The sequence below is a fragment of the Nannospalax galili genome, unplaced genomic scaffold (assembly GCF_000622305.1).
Source record: "Nannospalax galili isolate Female #2095 unplaced genomic scaffold, S.galili_v1.0 scaffold485, whole genome shotgun sequence".
Lineage (NCBI taxonomy): Eukaryota > Metazoa > Chordata > Mammalia > Rodentia > Spalacidae > Nannospalax > Nannospalax galili.
The window spans coordinates 664,796-677,244 of record NW_008354534.1 but is presented as its reverse complement, the minus strand read 5'-3'; the positions used below and the strand labels follow the sequence as shown (position 1 = coordinate 677,244).

Sequence of the window (12,449 nt, the reverse complement as noted above, 5' to 3'; positions counted from 1 at the left end):
CACATGCCATGCACACAAATGGAAGTCAGAGGACAACTTGTGAGAGTCAACTTTCTCCTTCCACCATGTGGATTCCTGGAGCAAGCTCAGGTTGTCAGGCTTGGTGGCAAGTGCCTTTACCTGCTGAGCCATCTCACTGCTCCCCCACCCCCTTTTTGGTATTTTGAGACATGGTCTCCCTGTAGCCTCAGCTGGCCTTGAACTTGCTATGTAGACCAGGCTAGCCTCGAACTCACAGAGATCCACCTGCCTCTGCCTCCCGAGTGCTGGGATTAAAGGTGTGTGCCACCACATCTGGCTCACTTCCCTCTCCTTTTAAAAAGTATTTCAATGAAGGTTCAGTTCCCAACACCCACATAGAGGCTAACAAACATCTATAATTCCAACCAGGGATCCAGTGCCCTCTTCTGGCCTGCATGGGCATTCCATGCATGGGTGCACTTACATAAATATGTACACAAAACACTCATACACATAAAAAAAATTTCAACCTTATTCTTTGATAATTTCATACATGAATGCAATATGCATTTTCTATTTCATTTATTATTTTTATTTTATGTGTATGAGTGTATTGCCTGTATGTATGTAAGTGCACCCCGTGAATGCAGTGCCCTTGGAGACCAGAAGAGTGTGCTGGATCTCCTAGAACTGTAGTAACAAGTGGTTGTGAACTGTCCTGTGGGTGCTAGGAACTGAGTTTGGGTCTTCTGCAAGAGCAGCCAGTGTTCCTAACTGCTGAGCTATCTCTCCCACTCCTAAATTTCTGAGGGAGGTGGATCTCTGTGAGTTCAAGGCCAGCCTGGTCTACATAGTGAGTTTCAGACCAGCTGGGGCTACAGGGGAGACCCTGTCTCATTAACTAACTAACTAACTAACTAGCTAACTAGCTAACTAACTGGAGTTGGAGAGAAGGGTCAGCAGTTAATGCCCACTGCTTTTTTTTTAAATTTTTTTTTTTACAATTAAAGTTACAGTTTTAACAATATGCAGGTGGGCAGGTGGGGAGATATCGATGTCTCATTTAGAACTGAGTACTCGGTCACTAATTATCAGCACTTTGTATGTCTGCTTATTTTTAGAATAACAACCCAAACAACAGAAACAGAACCATAAGGAATTGGGGATTAAACGTCCCATTGAAAAGCATGATCATCAAAAACTGTGTGTGTTTGTTTACACATATGCACACATATATGGTTATGTATTACATAACAAATTGTCAATGGTATATTAAATGGTATATTTTTATTTTTTATGTGTATGAGTGTTTTGCCTGCATATATGTAAGTGTGTCATGTACAATGCCCATGGTGGCCAGAAAAGAGTATTGGATCCCCTGGAACTGGAGTAATGGATGGTTGTTAGCCACCATATGGGTGCTGGGAACTGAACCTGGGTCTTCTACAACAGCAACCAGTGCTCTTAACCTCTGAGCCATCTCTCCAGCCCTGTGCCTGGCATTTACATTTTATTTTATTTATTTAATTTTATTTTAGTGTCTGTCTGTGTGTCTATGCATGTATGTGACAGTCAAAGGACAACTTTTGGGAGTCTGTTCTCTCCTTCTGTGGGTTCTAGGAATTGAACTTAGTTCTTCAGCCTTGGTGGCAAGTGCCTTTAGTGTCTGCTGAGCCATCATGCTTGCTGTCTTCTGTGAATTAAAAAACAAACAAATGGGCTAGAGAGATAGCATAGAGGTTAAAAACACTGACTGTTCTTGCAGAAGACCTGGGTTCAAATCCCAGCATCCACATGGCAGCTAACAACTGTCTGTAACTCCAATTCCAACAGTCTCTTCTGTCCTCCGCAGGCATTGCATGACACAGGTGCACTTATGTACATGCAGGCAATACATGAATACACATAAAATAAAAATAATAAAATAAAATATTTATAAAAAAACAAGAAAAACTAAAACCAAAACCAACCAACCAAACAAAGCAACCTCCTTACCCTCCTAAAAACCAGGCAAAACTAATCTATGGAGATAAGAATTAATGAGCCACTGTTTATGAGTGGGAGAGTCACTGGAAGTGGTCCTGGTTAGCTTTAACTATCAGCTTGACACTTCCTAGAGTCATCTGATAGGAAAGCCTCAGTTAGAAAATGCCTAGATCAGATTGGCCTGTGGGCATGTCTGTGGAGGATTGTCTTGATTGTTAATCGACATGCGAGGGCCCAGCTCTTTGGTGGTTCTTAACAGTATAAGAAAGCTAACTGAGCATAAGCCAGCCTCCAGCCAGTTAGCAAGTAGCATCCTCCATGGTTCCTGCTGCACTTTCTTTAGAGGGTGTGAAGTGAATTTCTTGGTCAAAGGTAATGCTGTGTGAAACAGAAGGCTGGTCTTCCTTTAAATTCTTGCCTCAAGTTCCTGCCTCTACGTCCCTACATAATGGACTGTAAACTAGAACTGTAAGCCCAATAAAACCTTTCCTTGATCTAAGTTGCTTTTCATTAGAGAGTTTTACCACAGTCACAAAAATGAAAACTGGAACATGTACCAAGTCTGGCCATCTATAACTTTCAATGAGGTCCTTACTGTATATATGCATATAATGTTATATAATTAATTATTGATTACATTTTATTGTACAATAAGTTATACATCATATTAACATATGTGGTATGTGATATATATGCTGTTAACTAAGAGGAATGAAAACATGTGTTCACAGGAAGACTTGTATATGAATGCTTATAGTTCTAAACTGGAAACAACCCAAATGTCTATTAACAAGGGAATGAATAAACAGATTGTGATAGATCATGGCCATAGAATACTACTTGCCAATAAAAAGGAATGAGTCTCTCACAAGACATGGGAGAACTTCACAATTATTATATGTGCTGGATAGCTTTAGTGTCAACTTGACACGCCTGGGTTGAGGGAGCCTCAATTGGGGAATTGCCTCTATTGGACTGGCCTGTGGCCATGTCTGAGGGACATCTTCTTGATGAGTGATGTGGGAGGACCCAGCCCATTGTGGGTGGTGCCACCCCTGGGCAGGTGGGCCTATGTAGCATAAGAAAGCAGGCTGAGCAGGGGCCAGGGGAGCAAGCCAGTAAGCGGCGTTCCTTCATGGCCTGTGTTCCAGCTCCTGCCTCCGGGTTCCTGCCCTGGGTTCCTACCTTGGGCTCCCTGATGAACTGTGACCTGGGTGTTGTAGGCTGAATAAAACCCTTTCCTCCCCAAGTTGCTAGTGGTCAGAGTGTTTTGTCACAGCAATGAAGAAACAAACCAGGACATTATACTACCTGAGCAAAGCCAGGGAAAGAAGAGAATCTATGTCATAATTCCATTTACATAAAATTCTAGAAATGCAAGCTAATCTGAGGGGACATATCAGTGACTAACTGGTGGTGGTATTGATGGATTGAAATGAGACACAGAGAAACTTTGGAGGGTGATAGAAACATAGGTATTCTTGATTGTAGTAATGGTCTCATGGACATATTCATATATCAAAAATAAACACATGCTGGGTATGCTGGTGCATGATTTAATCCCAGCACTCAGGAGGCAGAGGCAGGAGGATCTCTTTGAGTTCAAGGCCAGCCTGGTCTACATAGTGAGTTCCAGGTCAGCTGGGGCTACAGGGAGACTGTCTCAAAAGGACCAAAAAAAATGCTATTAATGGAGATAGGGAGATGGATCTGTAGATAAAGTGCTTGCCATGCAAGCATGAGTGCCTGAGTTCACATCCCTGGCATCCACATCACAGCTGGGTGTGGCAGGACACTTACAATCCCAGCCCTGTGAGTACAGAGACAGGCAGATTCCCAGAGCTCTCTGGCCAGCCATTCTAGATGAATCAGAGAGTTACAGGTTCAATGAGAGACCCTGTCTCAAAAAATAAGGTAGAGAGCATCAGAGGAAGATGCTCCACGTCCACCCTCAGCCTCCACACGTGCATATACCACACAGCACAGTACTACTAATATTGTTAGTATCTTAATTTTCCTTAATGTCCTTTAATAATATAACTTGATAATAAAAGAGGGGAAATTCATTATATTCCTTTGGTAAATAAAAATACAAATAATATATCATCCTCCAGGGGCTCCTCCCAAGCCCATGTGACCCCTGAGGAACAGATCCTCAAACAACCTTAAGAGTAAAAATAAATTGGTTTATCTGGGCCAACTTTATGGTCTTAAATACCCAAAAGGAAAGTATAACCAAAGATTAAAGGAATCAATATAATTCTTTAAGAGTCCATATGTATAGCTAAAGGCTACATAACAAGAAACAATGCCAGACAGGAGATACCTTCCTTTGAGTTGTTGGCCAGGATGGCCCAAGAGACTCCCAGATAGTAACCCAATATAGAACTGGGACAATGAACAGCAGACCCCAATATTATCTAAAGGCATATTGGCAACTGATTGCTGCTAGATGCTGCTAGATGAGTAAGAGCTGATCTTCCTCAAACAAGGAATTCTAGATAGGTTGACTAGACTCAGCGGATGGACAAGCACTGGGGAATGGCGGGTGGTGCCAACAACATAGTGGACAGTAGTAACAGGGATGACAGAGTATATGGGCTCCAGTAGGGGGTGGGGAGGCTATGGGAGGGTGCCATTTGGGTTGTGGGTATATAGATGAATAAGATTGTTTGGGTTGATCTGTATGAAATACACACAAAAAAATCAATCAATAAAAAATGAGTTATATTTGAGGAAGAAGCATAAAAATTTGCTTCATGTTAATTAGTAGAGGTGAAAACATTACCATTGAAATCTACCTGATGACTTTATATCCATGCTCAGGTGCCAAGGATCTGAGAAAGTAATCAACTATGACCAGTAATAATCAGATATGTAGATATTAGAGATGCATGTGCAAACATCTAAGTGTTAATTGCATTAAAAATGAGTTTTTCTGTATGAAACAGTATATTTTAAAATGAAATGGGGACCTTTTTTTAAAAAGTTAAAACCTCATTCAATTTTATGTCTTATAGGGTTTATAATGAGTACAATATTGTATAACTGTATTAATTCAACTGTGAACCTAAAAATTTACAGCCAATTTTGAAAGAGATGCATCTTTGCTCTGGAAATTGTTATTGAATATGTCAATGCTGTTGTAATAAAATGCTTCTCTTAATCATATGGTTATTAAACAAATAATTAAAAAATCATCCTCATTTCTTCTTTTAAAAATGTATTTTGTATTTACATTTTATGGTTTATGTAATCTTTTACTGAACTGTAATTTATATATGTAAAATATATTGAACAGACATAAACACATTGGAGGGAAAATGCTTGAAACGTCACTGATATGGGAACAATATTTCAAATGTCAGTACATTAGGGCACTCCTGAATCTTTACTTCTGGGTATAAGTGAAACAATAATAAATAGGAAATAAAGGAGTGATTAACATTAAAGAAAAAAGGTGGTAGCCTTGGTGGTGCATGCTTGTAGTCCCAGCACTTGGAAGGCAGAGGCAGGCGGATCTCTGTGAATTCAAGGCCGGCCTGGTCTACACAGTGAGTGCCAGGACTGCTATGACTACAGGGAGACCCTGTCTCAAAAAGACCAAAAAGAAAAAAGGTGGCTAGGGGCATAGCTCAGAAATAGAAGACTTGCCTAGCATGTGCAAGGCCTTAGAATTTAAAAAAGTTAAAAAAAAATCCCAGTAAAATAATATTCTTCTGACAAATGTAGCAATGTGGATAAGCTTCGAAACAGACCCGAGAGTACTTACTAAGTGAATTGTTTTATGTGTGATTTATGTATACGTACATGTTTGTGTGTAGGTGCTCATGGCGCGCGCGCGTGCGTGTGTGTGTGTGTGTGTGTGTGTGTGTGTGTGTGTGTGTGTTAGGCTAAAGGTTGACACTGGGTGTTGCTGAGTAGGCTAAGCTGGCTGGCCAGTGAGCTCAGGGAGCTGCCTCGTTCTCTCTCCCAACCCTGGGGTTACAGATGTGTGCTGCTGTACTTGGCTTTTTAAAGAAATTATTTTTGGACTGAAGAGACGGTTCAGTGGTTAAGAGCATTGGCTGCTCTTGCAGAGGACCTGGGTTTGACTTCCAGCACCCACATGGTGGCTAACAATCATCTGTAACTCCATTTCCAGGGGAATCTGAAGCTTTCTTCTGACCTCTGTGGGCATTGCACGACACGGGTGCACTTACACACATGCAGACAATGCACTCAAACACATAAAATAAATTTTAAAATTGTTTTCATTTTTTAATGTGTATGAGTGTTTGCCTGTATGTATGTAAGTGTACCATGTAGTGTAAGGCCTGTGGAGACCAGAAGAGAGTATCACACCCCCTGGAACTAGAGTAATGGACGGTAGATAGCTACTATGTGGGTGCGGTCCTGTGCCTGGCTTTTAAATTTTAATTTAATTTTATTATTTGTGTGTGTGTGTGTGTGTGTGTGTGTGTGTGTGTGTGTGTATGTACATGAAGGTCAGAGGACAACTTTTGGGAGTCAGCTCTCTCCTTCTGCCTTGTGGGTTTCAGGAATTGAACTCAGGTGTTCAGGCTTGGTGCAACTACCTTTATCTGCTGAGCCATCATGCTAGCTGTCCTCTGTGAACAAAACACAAAACAAAACAAAACAAAAGCAACTCCCTCCTGCTGCCCAAACAGACAAACCTAATCTATGGAGCTAGTAATTTAGATGAGCCAGTGTTTATTGGTGCTGGAAGCGTTCTCAAGGAGCTTTCTGGAGTGACAGAACACTGTGTTTTCTTTCATTATGCTGTGTTTTTGAGATAGTTTCACAGTGTTGCCCAGGCTTGTCCTGGGCTCAAGCCATCCTTCTGCTTCAGTTTCCTAAGTGGTTGAGGCCATAGGCACTGTATACTATACATGAATACATTCTGCATTTTGGTTGTAGTGGTGATCGGCACTCAGAGAGCTATATGCATGTGAAATGGGTGCATCTTGTTGTTTATAAATTATGTCTGAAAAACAAGCCTGTTAAAACACCTCGCTGTCTTGATTGGGCAAAGCACTATGGAGGCCACATTTGGGGCAAGGGTTACCAGTCTGTGTCATCTATACCAGTTACCATGTACATTTCTCATGCTCTTTAATCAAGATGTTATTCACGAACAATATTTTCACTCTGTGTGTGAGATGTGTGTGTACACAGCTGTGTGGATGTATGTGAAAGGGTAGGGTGCACATGTGTGCACATGCACATGTGGGGAGGTGCATGTGTGTCATTCTGTCCACTTGGGATTTTAAAAAATATTTGTTTACTTATTGTGTGTGAATGATGTGTGTGTGTGTGTGTGTTTGTGTACATGTTACAGCACACAAGTTGGAGATTGGAGGACAATTTATGGGGTTAGTTCTCTTTCCACCTTTATGTGAGTTCTAGAGATTGAACTCATGCTGCCAGGCTTTCATGGCAAGCACCCTTACCTCTGAGCCATCTTACTGGCCGTTTTTTGTTTTGTTTTGTTTTTCAAACATTCTCTCACTGGCCTGGAACTCGCCAAGTGGGCTAGGCCCAGGAATTCCTTGCCTCCATTTCTTCAGCACTGGGATTACAAGGGCATACCACCATACCTGGCCTTTAACATGAGTTCTCAGGCACTTTACTGACTGAGCTATTTAGTTTTACAAAGAGTTCAAAGTCAGTCTGTACTACATGAGATCCTGTCTCAAAACAAAAACAAAAACAAAACAGAAAAACAAGAAAGGAAAAGAGCAAAAAGATTTAAGAAAAGTTCATGTAGTAACAGTGTTGGGAATATTGTGCATATTAATTCCCTCTACCTTCCTAAATAGGAAGAGAGGGATGTGGATTGGACTGTGGTACTCAAGGATGGAAAATGGGATGGGGGGTTGTCTGTGCTTGTCCCGAGATAACTGCTTGGGGATGGAGCAAGTTAAGTACCTAGAAAACAAGAAGGAAATGAAGCCTGGTGGAGGAACTTTGGGTGAGGCCAATTTTTCCTCTTCCCTCCTTTCCCTCCCCCTTCTCTCCTCTCCTCTCTCTGGTCTGCTCTCATTTCCTCTGCACAATCCTGCCCCCCAGTTCTAGAAATAAAACCTAGGACTTTGTGTAAGCTGGGCAAACACTCTACCACTGCCCATGTCCCCAGCCCCTCGGGTCAATTCTTTAATCTGTCATGCTTTTCAGTTCTCAGACTGTTTACAAATATTTCGTTCATAGTGTCTCAGGACTAGCAAGGTGTGTGGTTTTATCTCTGGCTGCAGAGATGAGGAAACTAAGCCTAAAGAGGCAAAGGCTCCTACAAAGAAAGTCCTACCAAAAGTCTCAGAGAAAAGCAGCAACTAAATCTGAACCCAACTCCAAGTCCTCCATCCCTAAGCCTATTACTTTTCCCATCACCACCTGGTGCGAACAGTGGAGGTACACCAAGATATGTAGATGAAGCAGGGTGAGTGTCAGAAGTCACTTAGCAACGGCCTGTGCTCCCAGGGCAGCAGGACCATCCGAGCAGCAAGGCCTCAGCTAGAGTGGCATGCTATAAAGAGGACTTTTTGGCAGCAGTTATCTGTTCACTTGAGTGACTGGCCACCAGTTACTGACAGATCCTAGCAGACTCAAGGAACTTATGTCCTTGGATTGGAAAGAACCTGATGGTCTGGTCAATGATGCTTTCAGTCTCCAGGGTCCAGACCTCACATGGTCAGCACAAAGCTCCAAGTTGGTATCTACCACCTGAGAGCATACTTGGCTTTGGGGAGAGGGGTTTGTATGGTGTATAAAAAGACTTAGATCCCTTAGGTCAATGAGGACATGGTGTTACAGTTCACCTCACAGAGCCAAGGAGGAGTGGAGACTAAGTTGAGAATGCTCAGGGTGCCTCAGGTGTGCTGGCCTCTGGTCTTCTTCAGTGATGCCCCCTGACATGACCTGTTAGTCATCCTCTTGTCTATCATTGCCTCTTGTGGTCAGGCTCAATGATGATGATTCAGGCATGGCTGTGACCTCAGGGGGACTGCTGTCTTCATGAGGGTATAGAGAGGGGGACAGAGGCAAATGACAAATGCAGTATAAATTATAAAAGGAACAAGTAGAGAAAGGAATGGACAAAGAAGCAGGGGACAGAGAAAAAAGGAGGGAGGGGGAGAAGGGGAAGGAGAGGAGGACTCACATGCTTACATATTTAGATGGGGAAGTCAAGGACCTATGAGAGGGTGGCAGCTATGTGCAGGTGGGTACAGGAGGCAGGATGGAGTGTGCCAGGGCCTTGTGGTGGAAAGAGCTGTAGCAAGCTTAAGGAATGGAAACATAGCAGACCAGGTGAGTGGGACATAGTGGAAGGAGCAGGGCCAGTCTCATAGAGCTCCATGTCCCTCTTCTGTCAAACACCCCAAATCCAAATTTCCTAACTGCAGAAGGTTCAGGAGCTGGGGATGATGAGAGACAGCTCAGTGCCACCAAGCCTGATGGCCCGAGTTCAATCCTTGGAATCCACATCGTGGAAGAAGAGAACAAACTCCCACAAATTGTCCTCTGATCTCCACACAGGTGCCAAGGCACTCAACCAATACCTGCCCCACTATATATGACTTAAAAATAAAACGTTGAGGAGCTGGCAGCCCTGCTTATAGCCTAGCTTATTCTTTGTTCACAGGGAATGCATGCCCTAGCCTGAGGGAGGTTGCAAGGGGTGCACACCCACATGGACACCCACACAGGCACAACACAACACAGGCATTCAAATGGTAGTTTTCAGCAGTTCCTTGTGACTCTCTGCCCATCCTCTTCATTAGGGGTCATGAGGTGAACAGTGGAGAAAGGCTGGGGGCAACAAGGGACTTGGCTTCTGAGAGTTTTATATCTGAGTAAGTTGAAAGATAGCACATGTCTTGGTTGAGATCTGTTTAAAATAGTTCCTAGATTAATGTAGCTCCATGCCAATTTCAGTATTTATTTTTATTTTTTTGATAGGGTCTTGCTATGCAGTTCAGGCTGGTCTGGAACTCATGACTCTCCTTCTGTGGCCTCTTCGGTGCTGGGATTACAGGCAGGCACCACTGTTCCCAGCTCCAACCTCACTACTACTACTAATTTTTTTGTGTGGTTAGCATACACAAATGTGTTTTCTTATGACATTTCCCAACATATATTTCTCTGGAAACCAAAATGTAATTAACAACAATAGCCAATATTAAGTATTTATTATGTTCCTGGGATTGGGCTTGTTTTATAGACCAAGACTGTAAGGCCTGAATAGATGAGTACCTTGCCAAGGCTACAGGGCTGGTCACTGTTGAACTTGGGTGGTCCATACTCAAAGCTAGTGCTGGTAACGCTTATATGATTATCCTGGAATGTGTATGGTTACACAAGCCAGTGGTAGTCTTATTTAATAAAAGAAGTCCTCAGGTAGGAATTGATCCTTGTCACATGTGAGAACCTATTCCAAACAACCAATATTTATAACCATATGGTATTTGTCTAAAGCAAGGTCTATGGAAAGAAATGGAAGATTCAGAAATATACCAGCCCAAATCGAAAGCACAGCATACAAGTAAGTTTTGTTAAGCAAAGAACAAGGGAAGATTTTTTTTTTAACAAATGGTGACTGCATAAACAATAGGCACTGGAGACAGAGGCAATGAGTTAAATCTACATTTTACTCTAAAATAAAGCAAAATAAGATTGGGCAGATAATTATCAAATAATAAATATGCAATGAAATTGTACAAAATATCAGATGGGTGCAGGACACTTCTCTGGCATTGGACTAATGGGTAGGGGAAATTCACAGAGGACCAGAATGACAAACTGTAAAGAAAAACAAAAGATCAGGCTGGAAAATATGTGCACGACAATATGTTAAAAAAGCTGGTTCAAAGTTAGAAATTCAATTCCTCACCAGAAGAATGGATGTGGACAGATCATTCACAGGAGGAAATCCAGGCAGCAAAGGATGGGGGAACACTCATTTTCCAATGCTGAATCATCCAAGATGCTAAGCAAGGTAACCTTGAACTCTCAATAGGCATTTTTAGTGTAGAGAAAAGATGGCACTCAGAGCTTAGACACGTGCATTACATTCTTTGTGCTTGTTCCTTGGAGGTGACAGAATAATTGGGGCAACTCCTTGGCAAAGCGATATGGGCAACAAAGGGCAAATCACTCGGTCATTCATAGTCTTCTGCCTGGAAGCTTTTCCACTGCCAGAAAGAAGTTCATCCCACGTACAGAACTCAATGATATAATAGCAAAGTGCAACCAAATAAATACACCACAAGTGTGTGTGTGTGTGTGTGTGTGTGTGTGTGTATGATTACGTATACCTGTACACCTTAAAAAAATGATCATGTGAACAGAAACGTTAGGGAAAGTAGCAAACAAAAGAAACCGTGCTTGCATGTACATATTTATGAAAATTTTATGCTTGGAAAGTCAAATTGTGCAGCAATAATTGGATACTTTATTCTTTTTTGTTACATTGTCTTTTTAGTGTTGCCTACAAAAAAAAAAAAAAAAAGAAAAAGAAAAAAAATCTGGAGTTTGTAAAGTGGATATTTCCCAAGGCGACTAAAATCAGTGAAAGGTGACAAGTGTGAGCACCCCAAGACATTCTCTATGGGGATGCCACCTCCTCCTTCCTCAAACACAGGCGCCATCAGCACCCTGACCCGAGATTTCCTTCTTGGGCCGGGGAGCGTGGTCCGCCAGTCCTGGGTACCACTGGCTCTGGGATGCCCTTCTGAGAGAACTTTCTGGAGCAGGTGTGTGTGTCCCGTCGACACCTGTGCTTGTGGAAGAAGGGACGAGTTGTGCAACGTAACTGCAGGTGCACAGCTAATTCGCGGCCACTTTGGAGCGTCTGGTCCTCCCGGGGATCTCCCGCCCGATAGCTTAGCTCATCCTCTGCCCCCTTCGCTGCAGGAAAACTAATCGACCCGGCGCCTCCCGAGGTCCGGACCTGGGGACCGGGTGGGACTGGGCAGGCAAGGACACCAGGATGCCTTTCTGGGTCTCAGGACGTGAGCTGCAGTTCCGGGACCAGCGGAGTGGCGAGTGCCCAGCTCGTGCCATCTCGCTGGAGGCGGTCACGTGCGGGCCACAACGGCGCGCTTCGCCCGGGCCGGGCCAGCAGAACGGATCCCGGGACTCAGCGGATTCCGCACCGCTCAGTCCAGACGCCGAGGTGGGGGTCCTTCCCTCCCGAGTCCCAGCAGGACCAGGACGGGGTCCCGGGTCCCCAGGGCGCGTCCCAACAGCTGGCGACCCACCCCGCCGTCGGGGATCCGAGGCCCACGCCGTGCTCCCTGCGCCACGGCCTCGGGGGCGTCCTCAGCGAGGCAGGCTGGCGGCGTGGACCCCGGGCGGACGCCTTGCCTCCTGCGCCAGCATCGCCTGCGGCGCCCGGCGAGCTGGGGCAGAAGCCCGGCCGGGGGTGCCACGCGCGTAGGGAGAGGGGCAGGTCGCGAGGGGCGCAGGCTGCCGGGAGGACCGCGGACCTGGGGGGCGGGGGT

The 12,449-nt window shown here is 44.0% G+C and overlaps 1 protein-coding gene across 1 annotated transcript in view; it reads left to right on the top strand.

The window, feature by feature from the left end:
* Positions 1-11,490: 11,490 nt before the first annotated feature.
* Sfmbt1 (Scm like with four mbt domains 1) overlaps positions 11,491-12,449 on the top strand; it is a 109,465-nt gene continuing 108,506 nt past the window's right edge. The window contains exon 1 of the mRNA XM_029555400.1: positions 11,491-12,121. The gene's annotated coding sequence lies outside the window, so the exon portion shown is untranslated. The remainder of the gene's footprint in view (positions 12,122-12,449) is intronic.